Source organism: Bombina bombina, chromosome 4 (assembly GCF_027579735.1).
Source record: "Bombina bombina isolate aBomBom1 chromosome 4, aBomBom1.pri, whole genome shotgun sequence".
NCBI classification, from domain to species: Eukaryota; Metazoa; Chordata; class Amphibia; order Anura; family Bombinatoridae; genus Bombina; species Bombina bombina.
The window spans coordinates 851,625,399-851,643,473 of record NC_069502.1 but is presented as its reverse complement, the minus strand read 5'-3'; positions in this window follow the sequence as shown (position 1 = coordinate 851,643,473).

Genomic DNA, 18,075 nt, shown 5'->3' with positions numbered 1-18,075 from the left:
AGCTGTCCCCTACAAACATGAGTCAAGGCTGCAAGTTAGAGGGTCAGAAAAAGGTCTGATGTGCTGGAACACCCAGCCTGCTTTTTATTGAGGTTACATGCAAAAAGGACACTCTCAGGGGGAGGCATAAAATCCCCAATCACACATTTAGATAGAGAGACAACGCCCTTTGACAGGCCACAACATTACTTCAGCAGATAACAAGTTACACACAAGAAAACAATGCAGTCCATCTTATCACTAGCAGGCTGACTCTGGAGGTGATTAGACAATGGGAATGTTTATCACTAAACTTAATTAGAGCTGATGCCAGCAAACTTGTATTTAGAAACTAGCTTCTTGAAGCTGAACAAAGTTAACTCTTTAGTTCTGACCGAAGGGTCTGTCACATAGCACTTAATGGCACACAATGAAAACTAATGCTTTTGTAACAGTGCTCCCTTTCTGTGAAACACTCTGCCTGTGTGGTACTTGGTTCAGTAAGCCCTATTTACTGAACCAAGTGGGAGAAGCCAGGGACAAGTTATTTTACAGGTCTGGGGACATAGTCTTAAAGGGGCATTGTTCACCAAAGTCACAATATGTCCCCAGACGGTTCTTAAAGGGCCATACACACCCAATAAAAGTTAATACGTTTTCAGGGGCACAGTCTTCCAGGGGCCATAGGCATGAGGAAGGAGGCTGGCAAATAGGCTTCTCCACAATCCAGGGAAGCAGGGCAATTTTCCATTTAAAGGGCCAGTTACAAATAGCAGTTTGTAACAGTAGCCCATTGGGAGGCGCGTGAACATGAATTGCCGTCCCTGCTAGGTGTTTGCAAATTGCTCCTGGCACTACTTCTCTATAGGTATTGTATAGAAGGAATTTGCCAGGTCAATTACAGCATACATAGTTCCAGGGTGACGCTGTATGTTGTCTATCAGAGTAACCATATCTGGCACTGCTGCAGTTAATGGGGGAGTATTATTGTTTAACTCCCTATAATCCAATATCATACGCCAGGTCCCATCACTTTTCTTGACCGGCCATATGGGATTATTCCAAGAGGTGGTGATAGGTTTCACCACCCCTGCAGCTATTAGATCTTTAATGGTATCACCTATTTCTTTATGCCCTCCCGGTATTCGGTATTGTCGGATGTGTACCCTCTTTAAGGCCACTGGGACCTGTATGGGGGGCATCAACAATTTTCCTCCTGTGACGGTTTTGATGGACGTGTAAGGCCTTACTCCAAAGCTGTACATTCCATCCTTTAACTGTAATGTTTCTCCCTTTAGTACGTCAATGCCAATTATGTACTCTGGAATGGGCACGATTAAAACAGGACATCGCCGTTTAGGAAGATGTCCTATCTTTAAATCCACCCATGCTTTTGTTGCCTCTATAGTTTTCCCTCCCAGCCTGGTAATTATTGTCTTTTCCCCTTAAACGCCCTGTATCAGTGTGGCCTCCGCTCCTGTATCAATCAAAGCCCGCTCACATTGCACATTATTCCTGCTCCAGTGGATTTCAAGTTCCACATGGGGGCGATGATCAAAATAGGTGGCCCTAAGGAAATCGGTTAATGACCATTTATTAAAGGAGGCCAATATTCTTGCATTAAAAACAAAGCAAAAATTCTATTTTGAAAACAACAGAGCGGGGAAATATTTGGCTCGCGCCCTAAAACTGAAAAAGTTAAAAACCTTTGTGTGTGAGGTTAAAACATCCTCACATAAGAAGGTAAACACCACATTAGAAATTCTCACACAGTTTTTAGAATACTATGCTCAGCTTTATAATATCAACAAGGAAGCTCCCTCAACACAGACAGAGGTCAGCCTTACAAATTACTTGCTAGAAACACCCCTGCCCCAGTTAACCAAATCTCAAGCAGATGAACTGGAAGCTCCTATAACGACCTTAGAAATTTTGTCCAATATATCTTTTTATTGTTTTCAAACAGGTTTAAAGAAAAGAAACAGTATACAATGTATAAATACGCCTATAGGCAAATGTGAACAGCAAATACAATTAAATCAGGGATAACACATAGCGACCTTAGAAATTTTAACAGCACTGAAACAAATGCCCACTGGAAAGAGCCCTGGACCCGATGGGTTCACAGTTTCTTACTATAAAAAATTAGCACCCATTCTGTTGCCAAATTTATGTACACTCTTTAATAAAACAGACCAACAATGTCCCTTCCCATCCGCAATGCTGGAAGCCCACATTTCTGTGATCCCGAAACCCAGAAAACCGGCAGACACCCCTGCCAATTTCCGTCCTATTTCATTACTGAATGTGGACATTAAACTTTACGCAAAAGTCATTGCATCTAGACTCAACAGATTCCTACCACATCTTGTACACCCTAATCAGGTGGGTTTTGTACCCTTTAGAGAGGCAAGGGACAATACTATTAAAATACTTAATTTATTAGAATATTCTCAGACACACGATATCCCTGCAATCTTCCTGGCTGTCAATGCTGAAAAAGCCTTCGACAGGCTAGATTGGTGATTCCTAAAATCCACACTAACTAGATTCGGCATAGGAGATAAACTTATAGGAAAATTTTTTGCTTTATATCATGCACCCCAAGCCCGAGTCAAACTAAATGACTCCTTGTCAGATCCTTTCCCCATTTTCAACGGAACAAGACAGGGATGCCCTCTTTCTCCCTTATTATTTATATTGGCAATGGAGATCTTAGCGGGTAAGGTCAGAAACAACAAAGAGATACTTGGGATTCAGATAGGAGACACACAATGCAAGATAACACTATATGCAGATGATATCCTCTTCAGATGATATCCTCTTTACATTAACCTCCCCACAACAGTCCATACCGCCACTAATGCAGGAAATCAAAACCTATAGTAACCTATCAAATTACAAAATAAACATATCTAATTCGGAATATATGGGAGCTGGGTTAACAGACCGGATGACAAGGCAGATTAATACACAATACCAATTCACACAAAGACACAACTCAATAAAATACTTAGGAATACAGATAGCTGATTCAAGGGAATACATATTTCAACTGAATGATCAAAACTTACTTAAGGCTGTACAGGAGGACTTGAAAGTCTGGCAAACGAAACACCTTTCTTGGCTCGGCAAGATACAGGCCTTTAAAATGAGCATACTTCCTCGTTTCCTTTATATATTTCAGACTGTGCCAATCCAACTGCCCACGTATTTCATGCGTACGGCACAAACAGTAGCCAATGAATTCATATGGGCGCACAAAAAACCCAGGATAGCCAAACCCATATTATATAGGAACAGGGATAGGGGAGGGCTGGGAGTCCCTAACCTAGAACTATACCGGCAAGCGGCACAACTAACTAGGGCCTAGATTTGGAGTTTGGCGTTAGCCGTGAAAACCAGCGTTAGAGGCTCCTAACGCTGGTTTTGGCCGCCCGCTGGTATTTGGAGTCAGTGATTAAAGGGTCTAACGCTCACTTTTCAGCCGCGACTTTTCCATACCGCAGATCCCCTTACGTCAATTGCGTATCCTATCTTTTCAATGGGATCTTCCTAACGCCGGTATTTAGAGTCGTTTCTGAAGTGAGCGTTAGAGCTCTAACGACAAAACTCCAGCCGCAGGAAAATAGCAGTAGTTAAGAGCTTTCTGGGCTAACGCCGGTTCATAAAGCTCTTAACTACTGTACTCTAAAGTACACTAACACCCATAAACTACCTATGTACCCCTAAACCGAGCTCCCCCCACATCGCCGCCACTCGATTAAATTTTTTTAACCCCTAATCTGCCGACCGCCACCTACGTTATACTTATGTACCCCTAATCTGCTGCCCCTAACCCAGCCGACCCCTGTATTACATTTATTAACCCCTAACCTGCCCCCCACAACGTCGCCGCCAGCTATTTAAAAAAATTAACCCCTAATCTTCCGACCGCAAAGCGCCGCCACCTACGTTATCCCTATGTACCCCTAATCTGCTGCCCCTAACACCGCCGACCCCTATATTATATTTATTAACCCCTAATCTGCCCCCCTCAACGTCGCCGACACCTGCCTACACTTATTAACCCCTAATCTGCCGAGCGGACCTGAGCGCTACTATAATAAAGTTATTAACCCCTAACCCGCCTCACTAACCCTATAATAAATAGTATTAACCCCTAATCTGCCCTCCCTAACATCGCCGACACCTAACTTCAATTATTAACCCCTAATCTGCCGACCGGAGCTCATCGCTACTATAATAAATGGATTAACCCCTAAAGCTAAGTCTAACCCTAACACTAACACCCCCCTAAGTTAAATATAATTTAAATCTAACGAAATAAATTAACTCTTATTAAATAAATTATTCCTATTTAAAGCTAAATACTTACCTGTAAAATACATCCTAATATAGCTACAATATAAATTATAATTATATTATAGCTATTTTAGGATTTATATTTATTTTACAGGCAACTTGGTAATTATTTTAACCAGGTACAATAGCTATTTAATAGTTACCTAGTTAAAATAATAACAAATTTACCTGTAAAATAAATCCTAACCTAAGATATAATTAAACCTAACACTACCCTATCAATAAATTAATTAAATAAACTACCTACAATTACCTACAATTAACCTAACACTACACTATCAATAAATTAATTAAACACAATTCCTACAAATAAATACAATTAAATAAACTAGCTAAAGTACAAAAAATAAAAAAGAACTAAGTTACAAAAAATAAAAAAATATTTACAAACATAAGAAAAATATTACAACAATTTTAAACTAATTACACCTACTCTAAGCCCCCTAACAAAATAACAAAGCCCCCCAAAATAAACAATTCCCTACCCTATTCTAAATTAAAAAAGGTAAAAGCTCTTTTACCTTACCAGCCCTGAACAGGGCCCTTTGCGGGGCATGCCCCAAGAATTTCAGCTCTTTTGCCTGTAAAAAAAAACATACAATACCCAAGCCCCCCAACATTACAACCCACCACCCACATACCCCTAATCTAACCCAAACCCCCCTTAAATAAACCTAACACTAAGCCCCTGAAGATCTTCCTACCTTGTCTTCACCATCCAGGTTCACCGATCCGTCCTGAAGAGCTCCTCCGATGTCCTGATCCAAGCCCAAGAGGGGGGCTGAAGAGGTCCATGATCCGGTCAAAGTCTTCATCCAAGCGGGGCAGAAGAGGATCTTCCATCCGATTGAAGTCTTCATCCAAGCAGCATCCATCCGGAGCGAAGCGGCAGGATCCTGAAGACCTCCAGCGCGTAACATCCATCCGGCCCGACGACTGAACGACGAATGACTGTTCCTTTAAGGGACGTCATCCAAGATGGCGTCCCTCGAATTCCGATTGGCTGATAGGATTCTATCAGCCAATCGGAATTAAGGTAGGAATTTTCTGATTGGCTGATGGAATCAGCCAATCAGAATCAAGTTCAATCCGATTGGCTGATCCAATCAGCCTATGTGATATTCTGTGTATACTCTGTTACAATTATGAATATAGTTTTGGATCTCAATTGCAGTGTTGCATAAAATGAGTTTGTTCCACCTGAGTTTCTGTATTCAATGTGGATGAATACAGATTAACTTTCAGTGAAAAGTTATTAAAGGTTAAAGTTAAACTGGGCACAATGTAACAACACAAAGGCTCTGGTGTTATAGTAAACAAAGTCTCTGTTAGTTAGTTCAGGCAAGGTGTTACCTTGTATCAGATAGTGTAGAGATGGAAACAATCCTATTCAGACTTGCTGACAGGCTGCTGACACACTGAATCAGAGTAGGCTGCACTGAAGCTGAATGAACAGAGAGTGATGTCACAAAAGGGGGTGTGGCTAAGTTCCGGTTTTACAATCCAGTTTTCCTCTTTGTAATTGCTTTGGTTTTCTTCTGGTTAGTTGACTTGTACTCAGGAAACAACCACTAAGTGCCAGTGGAGTTGTGGCAAGAAGGGAGCACAAGATTTTGTAATAGGAAGGTGTGCTGTGAAATATGTTGCGGTCCAATGTAGCTTCAGAAACTGCAGGGGCAATAAATACTGCAGTAGTAGAGAGGAGTTTTAATCCTTAGTTCAGATGTCCAAGTGGCTTAGAGAAAGGAGATTATGTTAGGTTTGTATCCTAAGAAACAACTGCACATACACCTGCTAGGAAGCAGTTTCAATACTAAGCACCTGTTTACAGGAAACAGGATACTCTTAAAGACAAAGTGGGAAGGGCTATGAAATGACTGACAGGAGACCTGACATGACCCCCCACCTAAGCAAGCTGTCCCACAGCTTGAGGTCGGGGACGATCCGGATTTCGCCTATGGAATTGTGCCACCAACTTAGGAGCGGAAAGATTAGAGGAGGGTTCCCAGGTGTCATCTTCCTCTGTGTAGTTCTTCCAGCGCACCAAATACTGGAGTTCGCCCCTGGAAATCCTAGAATCCACCAGACTTTCAACTTCATACTCCAGCAAATCGGAAGGAACTGAAGTAGATGAAGCATTTGGAGTAGATACTCTAGTTGGTTTTGCCGGTTTCAGTAGTGATACATGAAAGGTTGGATGAAGTTTTGATGATGGAGGCAATGTCAAAGTGACTGCATTCTGGTTAACGACCTTGGCAATAGGAAAGGGTCCAATAAACAGACTACCAAGTTTTTTACTGGGTACTTGCATTTTTAAATTCTTGGTGGATAACCAAACAAGATCTCCAACCTGATAGTTTGGTGATGGTCTTCTACGCAGATCATAGTATCGTTTTTGGGTCTCTTGTGCAGCAATTATGTTGTGTCGGATTTGTTTGAATATTTCAAGTAGTGAATTATGGAACTCATCGACCAATGGTGAAGGTGATGGAAGTGAATCAGTCAGTAGTATTTGAGGATGATATCCATAATTCGCAAAGAACGGAGATAATTTAGTTGAAGAATTGGTATTATTGTTATAAGCGAATTCTGCTAGATGAATGTGTTGGAGCCAATCTTGTTGATGTTGAGAACAATAGCAGCGAATGTACTGTTCAAGCCATTGATTAAGTTTCTCAGTTTGGCCATTGGTCTGAGGATGGAATGAAGTGGAATATCTATGGTCTATTTGGAGTTTGTCACACAATTTTCTCCAAAATTGAGAGGTGAATTGAGTTCCACGATCAGTGGTGATTCTACGTGGGATCCCGTGATATTTGACAACATGTTTCATGAATAAATCTGCAGTTTCTGTAGATGTAGGTAATTTGTGGAAGGGTATAAAGTGACCCATCTTCGTAAAGAGATCTATGACTACCAGAATGGTGTTCTGTTTGCCAGAAGGAGGTAAGTCGACAATAAAATCCATTCCGATATGTTCCCAAGGTTTGGTAGATGGAGCGATAGGCATTAAGAGTCCATAAGGTTTCTGTCTTTCTGGTTTGGTAGTAACACATACATGACAGGTGTCTACATATTCTGTAATGGACCTCCTCATAGCTGGCCACCAAAACTGTCTTGCTAGGATTGCTATAGTTTTATTCACTCCGAGATGACCAGAGATGGGAGAATCATGGTACATTTTAAGTATAGGTTCAACTAATATGTCAGGTAGGTAAAGTTGTTCACCATGATAATATAATCCATTGGTATGCTTTGTTAACAAAGAATGTGGAATCTCTTTGTCATTGGTAAGTGCTTTGCGTAAAGATGTTATGAAATCCTGTTGTGTTGACAGATGGATAAAACGTTCTGCTGGAATGATAAAAGATGGATTTGTGCTTTGTGTTGGTTTGGCATCCTTTCTTGACAAAGCATCGGCTTTGCCATTCTTACTGGCTGGTCGATACATGATATGAAAATCAAAACGTGAGAAGTAAAGGCTCCATCGAACCTGTCTTGCAGATAGTGTTTTGTTTTTTTGAAGAAACTCTAAATTTCTGTGGTCTGTGTATATGAGTATTGGAGTAGAAGTCCCCTCAAGCAGGTGTCTCCAGTGTTCCAAGGAGTTTCTTATTGCCAAAAGCTCCTTGTCTCCAATGGAGTAATTCATCTCAGCAGCAGTCATCACCTTAGAATAAAAAGAGACTGGATGAATGGGGGAATCTATCGTTTCTCTTTGCGAGAGTACTGCACCAACTGCAAAGTCAGATGAATCCACTTCTAGGATATACTGCAGCTTTGGGTTTGGAAAACGTAATATAGGTGCAGATGTAAAACAATGTTTTAGGTATGAAAATGTTTCGGCAGCGCTAGGTGTCCAACGGAACGGAGTATTCGAGCTGATAAGTTGTGTGAGAGGTCTTGCAATCTTGGAGTAGTTTTTTATAAATTTTCTGTAATAGTTTGCAAATCCCAAAAAACGTTGCAATTCTTTTTTAGTAGCGGGTTCTTTCCATTCTAAGACTGTCTGGACTTTGTTGTCTTGCATTTGGATCCCAGTTGAACTGATATGGTATCCAAGAAATGACACCTCCTTAGTATGGAACAAACATTTCTCTGGCTTAGCGTATAATTGATGAGATCGAAGTCTTGTCAAAACCTTCCTGACATCTTTAACATGTTGCTCCATAGTGTCTGAATATATAAGGATGTCATCAAGATAAATGACAATGCATACATCAAGTAGATCTCTGAATATTTCATTGATAAAATGCTGGAAAGTGGCTGGCGCATTACATAAACCAAACGGCATTACCAGATACTCGAATAAACCGTATCTGGTTCTAAATGCCGTCAGCCACTCATCCCCTTCTCGTATGCGGATTAAATTATATGCGCCACGTAGATCGAGCTTTGTGAATATTTTAGCATCTTGTAGGCGTTCTATGAGTTCCGGTATCAAAGGTAGCGGATACCTGTTTTTGATTGTTCTTTTATTGAGTTCTCGATAGTCTATGATAGGTCTTAAAGACGAGTCCTTGTTCCTTACGAAGAACATTCCCGCTCCCGCGGGTGAGGTAGACGGTCTGATAAATCCTTTCCTCAGATTTTCTTCAAGATATTCTTTCAAATGTGCCAACTCTGGCGGGCTGAGTGGGTATAGGTGTCCAAACGGTATGGATGACCCTGGTATTAACTCAATTGGGCAATCGTACTTGCGATGAGGTGGTAAAGTTTCTGCCATCTTTTTGCTGAACACGTCCTGAAAATCAGTATATTGAGGGGGTAGTGTCGGAATAGGATCTGGAATTTGTATTAGTATATCCCTTGGATAACAGGTTTGTTGACAATAAGTGGAGTTTAGTTCAACAGCTAGAGTTTTCCAGTTTATGCCAGGTTGGTGTAGCCGCAACCAATCTAAGCCCAGTACAATGGGAAACAAAGGTGAAGGCAATACATCGAAAACAATATACTCTGTGTGACCAGTGTGAGTTGTAACTAATAATGGTATAGTACTGTGTGTTATAGGACCTGTGGATATTGTAGTACCATCAATAACTCTAATTACAACAGGAGTTTGCTTAACCACTAGTGGAATTTTATTATTTACAGTGAAAGTTCTATCTATGTAGTTTCCTGTCGCTCCTGAATCTATTATTGCATCAATCCTTGTTCGGTTTTGGTCCCACTGTAAAAATAGAGATAGATGACAGTAAGTTGGTTTTAGATCTTTAGGCATAACAGAATGTATATAAGTAAATTTACTTCTCTTTGTACGGATAAGTAGTGGGCAATCCTTCACACTGTGATTAGGGTTAGCACAGTACATACATAATTGTTGTGCTCTTCGACGGCACCTCTCTTCTGACGTCAGGGGTCCTCGAATAACCCCGATGTCCATTGCTTCTGAATTACTTTTTGATATTGCTTGGGGATTAGGAGACTCTGAATAGTGAAGTCGAGGTAGCCGCGGCGTGTACTCTGAGGATTGACGTTCTGCCTTCCTCTCTCTGAGACGCCTATCTATTTGCACAACTAACTTCATTAAATCTTCTAGCGTCTTGGGAGGTTCAATGCGAGCTAGCTCGTCTTTTATTGGATCAGACAACCCAAGCCTGAATTGATTTTTCAGCGCTACTGAATTCCACTGTGAATCTGTGGCGTAATGTTTAAATTCAGTGAGGTATTCTTCTGCATTTTTCTTTCCTTGTTTTAATGCTCTCATTCTTGTTTCAGCTGTGTTCTGGATGTTGCTATCCTGATACAGATCATCCATTGCTTCATAGAATTCATCAAGAGAGCTTAAAATAGGATCATCATTTTCATAGAATTGGTCGGCCCATGCCCTGGGTTTTCCACGTAAAAAGGATATTATCGTTAATACCTTTATTTTATCAGTATTATATGTTTTATTTCTTAAATCAAAAAACAAATTGCAAGCATTTTTAAACTGTCTATAGAGCTTCCTGTCACCATGAAACATATCTGGTTGAGATACTAATGGTTCTGGGATAGTTTCAGTATGACCTGATTTTTGTTGTATTGAATCCTTTATTATTTTATGCAAAGTTTGATTTTCTAGCTGAATTTCCCTTAACCCTTGATTAAGTTGATCCACACGTTGAGAAAGTGAATAAACATACTGAGGCAGCTCTGCTGGATCCATTTCACTGTTTGGCTTAGTATTATGTGATATTCTGTGTATACTCTGTTACAATTATGAATATAGTTTTGGATCTCAATTGCAGTGTTGCATAAAATGAGTTTGTTCCACCTGAGTTTCTGTATTCAATGTGGATGAATACAGATTAACTTTCAGTGAAAAGTTATTAAAGGTTAAAGTTAAACTGGGCACAATGTAACAACACAAAGGCTCTGGTGTTATAGTAAACAAAGTCTCTGTTAGTTAGTTCAGGCAAGGTGTTACCTTGTATCAGATAGTGTAGAGATGGAAACAATCCTATTCAGACTTGCTGACAGGCTGCTGACACACTGAATCAGAGTAGGCTGCACTGAAGCTGAATGAACAGAGAGTGATGTCACAAAAGGGGGTGTGGCTAAATTCCGGTTTTACAATCCAGTTTTCCTCTTTGTAATTGCTTTGGTTTTCTTCTGGTTAGTTGACTTGTACTCAGGAAACAACCACTAAGTGCCAGTGGAGTTGTGGCAAGAAGGGAGCACAAGATTTTGTAATAGGAAGGTGTGCTGTGAAATATGTTGCGGTCCAATGTAGCTTCAGAAACTGCAGGGGCAATAAATACTGCAGTAGTAGAGAGGAGTTTTAATCCTTAGTTCAGATGTCCAAGTGGCTTAGAGAAAGGAGATTATGTTAGGTTTGTATCCTAAGAAACAACTGCACATACACCTGCTAGGAAGCAGTTTCAATACTAAGCACCTGTTTACAGGAAACAGGATACTCTTAAAGACAAAGTGGGAAGGGCTATGAAATGACTGACAGGAGACCTGACAGCATATCAGATTGAGCTCGCATTCTATTGGCTGATCGGAACAGCCAATAGAATGCGAGTTCAATCTGATTGGCTGATTGGATCAGCCAATCGGATTGAACTTGATTCTGATTGGCTGATTCCATCAGCCAATCAGAAAATTCCTACCTTAATTCCGATTGGCTGATAGAATCCTATCAGCCAATCGGAATTCGAGGGACGCCATCTTGGATGACGTCCCTTAAAGGAACAGTCATTCGTCGTTCAGTCGTCGGGCCGGATGGATGTTCCGCGCTGGAGGTCTTCAGGATCCTGCCGCTTCACTCCGGATGGATGCTGCTTGGATGAAGACTTCAATCGGATGGAAGATCCTCTTCTGCCCCGCTTGGATGAAGACTTTGACCGGATCATGGACCTCTTCAGCCCCCCGCTTGGGCTTGGATCAGGACATCGGAGGAGCTCTTCAGGACGGATCGGTGAACCTGGATGGTGAAGACAAGGTAGGAAGATCTTCAGGGGCTTAGTGTTAGGTTTATTTAAGGGGGGTTTGGGTTAGATTAGGGGTATGTGGGTGGTGGGTTGTAATGTTGGGGGGCTTGGGTATTGTATGTTTTTTTTTACAGGCAAAAGAGCTGAAATTCTTGGGGCATGCCCCGCAAAGGGCCCTGTTCAGGGCTGGTAAGGTAAAAGAGCTTTTACCTTTTTTAATTTAGAATAGGGTAGGGAATTTTTTATTTTGGGGGGCTTTGTTATTTTATTAGGGGGCTTAGAGTAGGTGTAATTAGTTTAAAATTGTTGTAATATTTTTCTTATGTTTGTAAATATTTTTTTATTTTTTGTAACTTAGTTCTTTTTTATTTTTTGTACTTTAGCTAGTTTATTTAATTGTATTTATTTGTAGGAATTGTGTTTAATTAATTTATTGATAGTGTAGTGTTAGGTTAATTGTAGGTAATTGTAGGTAGTTTATTTAATTAATTTATTGATAGGGTAGTGTTAGGTTTAATTATATCTTAGGTTAGGATTTATTTTACAGGTAAATTTGTTATTATTTTAACTAGGTAACTATTAAATAGCTATTGTACCTGGTTAAAATAATTACCAAGTTGCCTGTAAAATAAATATAAATCCTAAAATAGCTATAATATAATTATAATTTATATTGTAGCTATATTAGGATGTATTTTACAGGTAAGTATTTAGCTTTAAATAGGAATAATTTATTTAATAAGAGTTAATTTATTTCGTTAGATTTAAATTATATTTAACTTAGGGGGTGTTAGTGTTACGGTTAGACTTAGCTTTAGGGGTTAATCCATTTATTATAGTAGCGGTGAGCTCCGGTCGTCAGATTAGGGGTTAATAATTGAAGTTAGGTGTCGGCGATGTTAGGGAGGGCAGATTAGGGGTTAATACTATTTATGATAGGGTTAGTGAGGCGGATTAGGGGTTAATAACTTTATTATAGTAGCGCTCAGGTCCGCTCGGCAGATTAGGGGTTAATAAGTGTAGGCAGGTGTAGGCGACGTTGTGGGGGGCAGATTAGGGGTTAATAAATATAATATAGGGGTCGGCGGTGTTAGGGGCAGCAGATTAGGGGTACATAGGGATAACGTAGGTTGCGGCGGTTTACGGAGCGGCAGATTAGGGGTTAAAAAAAATGCAGGGGTCAGCGATAGCGGGAGCGGCAGATTAGGGGTTAATAAGTGTAAGGTTAGGGGTGTTTAGACTCGGGGTACATGTTAGAGTGTTAGGTGCAGACGTAGGAAGTGTTTCCCCATAGGAAACAATGGGGCTGCGTTAGGAGCTGAACGCGGCTTTTTTGCAGGTGTTAGATTTTTTTACAGCTCAAACAGCCCCATTGTTTTCTATGGGGGAATCGTGCACGAGCACATTTTTGAGGCTGGCCGCGTCCGTAAGCAACTCTGGTATCGAGAGTTGCATTTGCGGTAAAAATGCTCTACGCTCCTTTTTTGGAGCCTAACGCAGCATTTGTTTGAACTCTCGATACCAGAGTTAAATTTATGGTGCGGCCAGAAAAAAGCCTGCGGAGCGTTAACAGCCCTTCTACCGCCAAACTCCAAATCTAGGCCTAGGATTGTCGATTGGAGCAAAAACGTGCAAACTAAGGAATGGGTAAAGCTAGAGCACGATTTAGTTAATACGAAAAGTCTAGGAGCAATTTGTTGGACGCATAGTCAGCATAGACATATCACCGCACCACTACCAACACTAATTGGAGACACTCTGGCCACCTGGGATTCTCATATTAGATCTCGGAATGGCATATCTACAATCCCTTCGCCACTCTCTCCCCTATTTCATAATGTTGAATTTCCTCCATATCAGCACATTTGGGCAGAGGGTTTATATAAGATAACAATGGGCCTTCCATGCTACACTGTTTTAGAGAAAGGGGCCATTTTACCAAGAACATCACTATTAGAAAAGGGTATTCCTTACTTCCAAAGATGGTTTGAATACCTTCAACTATCTCATTTTATCATGCAAAATAGAGATAAAACAAACCTAGTGAGGAATCTCAATCCATTTGAATTGTTATGCTGGACCACTCTCTCCACGAAAGGTACGTTATCCTCATTGTACAAGATTTTATTAGATTTACATTCAAAAGATCTCCCCTCCTACACTAAACTTTGGGAACTAGAGATGGGTTATAAAGTACCGCCGGAGATATGGAATAATATATTCCACCAAATGGGCAAATCTCCTTCCTCAATGAGCATTACTGAAACAAACATGAAAATCTTGGGGAGGTGGTATTTGCATCCAAGTAGACTTGCCAAGATTTTTAAACAATCCGACCCTATGTGTTGGAGAGCCTGCAAACAGATAGGCACACTTTTCCATATATGGTGGGAATGTCCCATATTACAACCTTATTGGAGGGACATCCACAAAGAGATACAGAGCGTCCTTTCACATAAGATCCCATATGATCCTTTAACTCTATTGTTTAACAAATCCCCTAAGATTAAATGTAAATACAAATCCACCCTATTATACATTATGCTCAGTAGTGCTAAGCAGTTGATTCCAAGATTGTGGAAGCAACAAGTAATCCCAACAAAGAAAAGCTGGAAACAGAACGTATCAACACTCCTTACTTTGGAGAAATATCATTATCAGAAAACTAACAGATTAGACTTTTATTGTGCAATGATTCTATACTGGGAAACATACATACACTCGGAGGAAGTCCCCCTCACAACACCAAATAACACTAACACAGCTGATCTACATTTGCAATAGGTAACAGGTTGAATACCAATCCAATGGAGTTCTGAGTGCAAAATATAAGTAACAGATATCAGTGATTAATTAAGAAACTACACTGTCTTTACTCCAGATGAATGGCAAAGTTATTATAAACTTAAGTATGTTATAACTTATAGTATGTTTTAATTGTTCCATGTTTTGCTTTTTGTTTCTGTTTTTATTTTTTCTCTCTTTTATAATATTATTGTTTGACTGTTATTTAACTACTCTTTATTTTTTTTGCAAAAAACATAAAACCCTACAAGCTTTTTGAGGCCGCCTTCCTTAATGGACAAAATAGCAACAAACATTATTGAAACCTTATTATTGAAGATGTATTTGTACCATTATTGTCTTCGGAATATTGCCTATGTATGGATATGCATTTATGTCAATAAAGCTTGTTTTAAAAAAATAAAAAATAAATGCGGCCCTGATACTGGGAGTTTGGCCTGATTCCTATGGGGCCTGGAAGAAATCTTCCAGGTCGCCCACGGAAAGCACATCCAACTCAGGTCCTTGGGCCTCTGCGGTGTAAGCTGGGGCTATGGGGACGTGATTCTTTTTCATCCCTCCCTGGTAACCATATTCCAGAGGCAGTCTGGGATATAACCAGGCCTTATTTGCTGCTTCCTTGCTATCCTTTTTGATACTTTCCAGCTGATCAAAGAACAGCTGTAGTATTTCTTTGGCCTCTTTCCTTTCCCCTGTGGTAGTGCTTTGTATATCATCTAGCATGGGGGCAGAAGGGGCTACTTCGGTACCTGCTACCAGGTCACCGGACTTTCCCTTTTGCACATTTATCCTTTTGCCCACATGCTGTTGATATAACTTCCACATTTCCTTAGTTTCTATCCCATCTATTTGTTATTTCTTTACTCCTGCTTTGAGGAGTTCCGTGAACATCTCTTTTTTTGACAGTCGGGGAGGAGCATTGGCTCTAGGAGGAGGCCCACTGCTTTTATCAGGTCTCGATGGGGCATCCCATTCTCCTAAGTCCCCTATCTGTCTTATTGCATCCATTATCTCATGGATAGGATTCCCTGTCTGATTTATCAGTAAAGTCATGATTACTGTTTTATATGAGGGAGGAGCCTTGCGTATCAAATAGTTTCTCATGGAATTTGTCAGTAGCTTGCGATATGGGGCATACAGCTGTCCACTATATATCGCATGCTTCAGAGCCAATTCCTTTAATAATTGGATGGCCTCCTTAATGGAATACCACATTCTATCTTCAGTGGGCCAATCTCCATCTGTGGGGATTTGTCTCTGGCACCATATGCACAATGAACCAACAATGATGCCTGCTGCAGCATACCATCAGCGGCCAGGCCAGGTCCAATTCGCAGGACTTGTTGTATGGCATGATCGCTAGTGATCTGCCTGAATTTCCTAGCATCTTGGCTATCTTGTATCACATTATGACCTCCTTGACGAGCCAAGTTATGAGATCTTCCCCCTGTTTCTGTTGATACTGCCGTATTATGTCTGATACCTCTTGCTGAATGTAATCTTCTACTGTGTCTATTCTTTCTGCACCCTCAGGTGCATGATAAACCTTACGCCGTGTCACAGGGTGAGCTATCAGCCTGTGAGGGTCCCTATCCTCCCACTTCTCTCCAGGATCACTACTATCCCAAATATTACCATCCCACCTTTCAGGGTCCCAATTAGTCCCGCTTTGTAATATTGATTGTAACTTACTTTTACTCAACTTACCACCCTTCTGTTTTACTTTGGCCCTGGCTACCTTAACCACAGCCTGTTGAGCTACATCTTCATAAAACTGTCTCTTTTTCATTAACAACTTATTCTGACTCTGCAAGCACACAGTCTGTTCTACAGCTTCCTCTAACTGCTCGTGTGTCTTTCTGTATGCATGTAATAACACCCATAATTTCTTACAACCTTTCTGTGTCTGAATTTGTTTTAACCTAAATTCTGCATTTATTCAACACTTCACAAGGTTCTATTTTGTCACAAGTATCAGTGTTATCTGTGAGGTCAGGGGTTTCACTTTCCCTTCGGTCACGGCCTTTCGGCTAGCAAAGGGCACAGGTGCGTCTATCAGCTCCGCTCATACACACAGCACATTTAGTCAGAAATGATCAATTTCTTTGCTCAAGTGATAAACAATTTCGTATCCTGCCACCGACTATGCCAATAATGTTTTACTGTTCTTTATCAGGATGTATACTTATATCATTTGAACAAGGAAATAACTGACAAGTCACACAGGTTTTTTGCAATGCTTACAATAACAATAATGTTTTTATTCTGCAATATGATTATAACCACAATATACCACAAAACTCTATGCATGCTTATAACATTTTATGCAATTACAATACTCGTACAATTATCTTATTCCTACCACATCTATACAGTTTTAAGTTACTGTTTAGCAATGAGAATTATAACTAAGTTGCCTGCGCAACCACAGATAACAATCTTATGTTATATTACTACTCAGACAATTCTAGCTAGTTTTAAACAAACAAATAATACATCACCATGATCCACCATCTCAGCATCCCGTGCTGTGGCTCGATTGGAGAAGACACCTGGGCAATCTGAACAGGAGAAGGCGATATCTGGAACAACCACACTGACGATGCGTCCATTGACAGGTCACAAGTCTCCTAATCAGATTGCTCACAGGTACCTTTCTTTATAGTGTTAACTTGTGTAACAGTTTTTGGCGCAAATCCACAGACCCCTGGACACTCCCTGCAGGTTGGCGAAGCCCAAAGCATCGGGCCAGTCTGCTTTAGCCTCACCCAAGCTTATCAGGGGCATACCAGGGTACTTTCCCTCACGTGTTCCTAGGCTCAATGCTGTCATCTTTCATATTTCTCGCTTAAAGCGGATGTAAATTTTGATGCTAAAGTGCCCGGTTTTTAAAAAATTCGATTTTATTCATCAAAATTTACATTTCACTCCTGTTGTGAAAAAACTTACCTTTTACTCTTTACAGCAGCTCCAGCTTCCTCCACCCATCGCAAAGCCTCTTCCTGGGTCTAAAATGAGGAATCCGGCTTCCTCCAATCACGGCATTGAATCAGACACTGATTCCCCCGGGGGGGGAGGTAGTCGTGATTGGAGGATGACCCATCCATCATTTCTGACATCAGATGGCTTGTGACGACTGGAGGAAGCTGGAGCAGCTGTCAAGTTTAAAAGGTAAGTATTTTTTCACAACACGAGTGAAAAGTAAATTTTGATGAATTAAAGTGCCCCTGTTTTTAATCAAATTTTTAAAAACCGGGCACTTTAGCATCAAAATTTACATTCACTTTAACATTATACATCTGATCATGTGTCCTTATGCAATTACTTCTGTCAAATACATCAATAATAGTTGTAACAATCTTCTCATAGATTTATAATAGCTGAAAAACCATAATGGCTTTATTACTTAGCCCACTGCAATTAATAATAATTAATCCTTTAATATATAGCTAGTGTTAACCCCTCAGCTAAAGTGTTATCAAAATGTTCCTTTTAGTGTCAGTGAGTG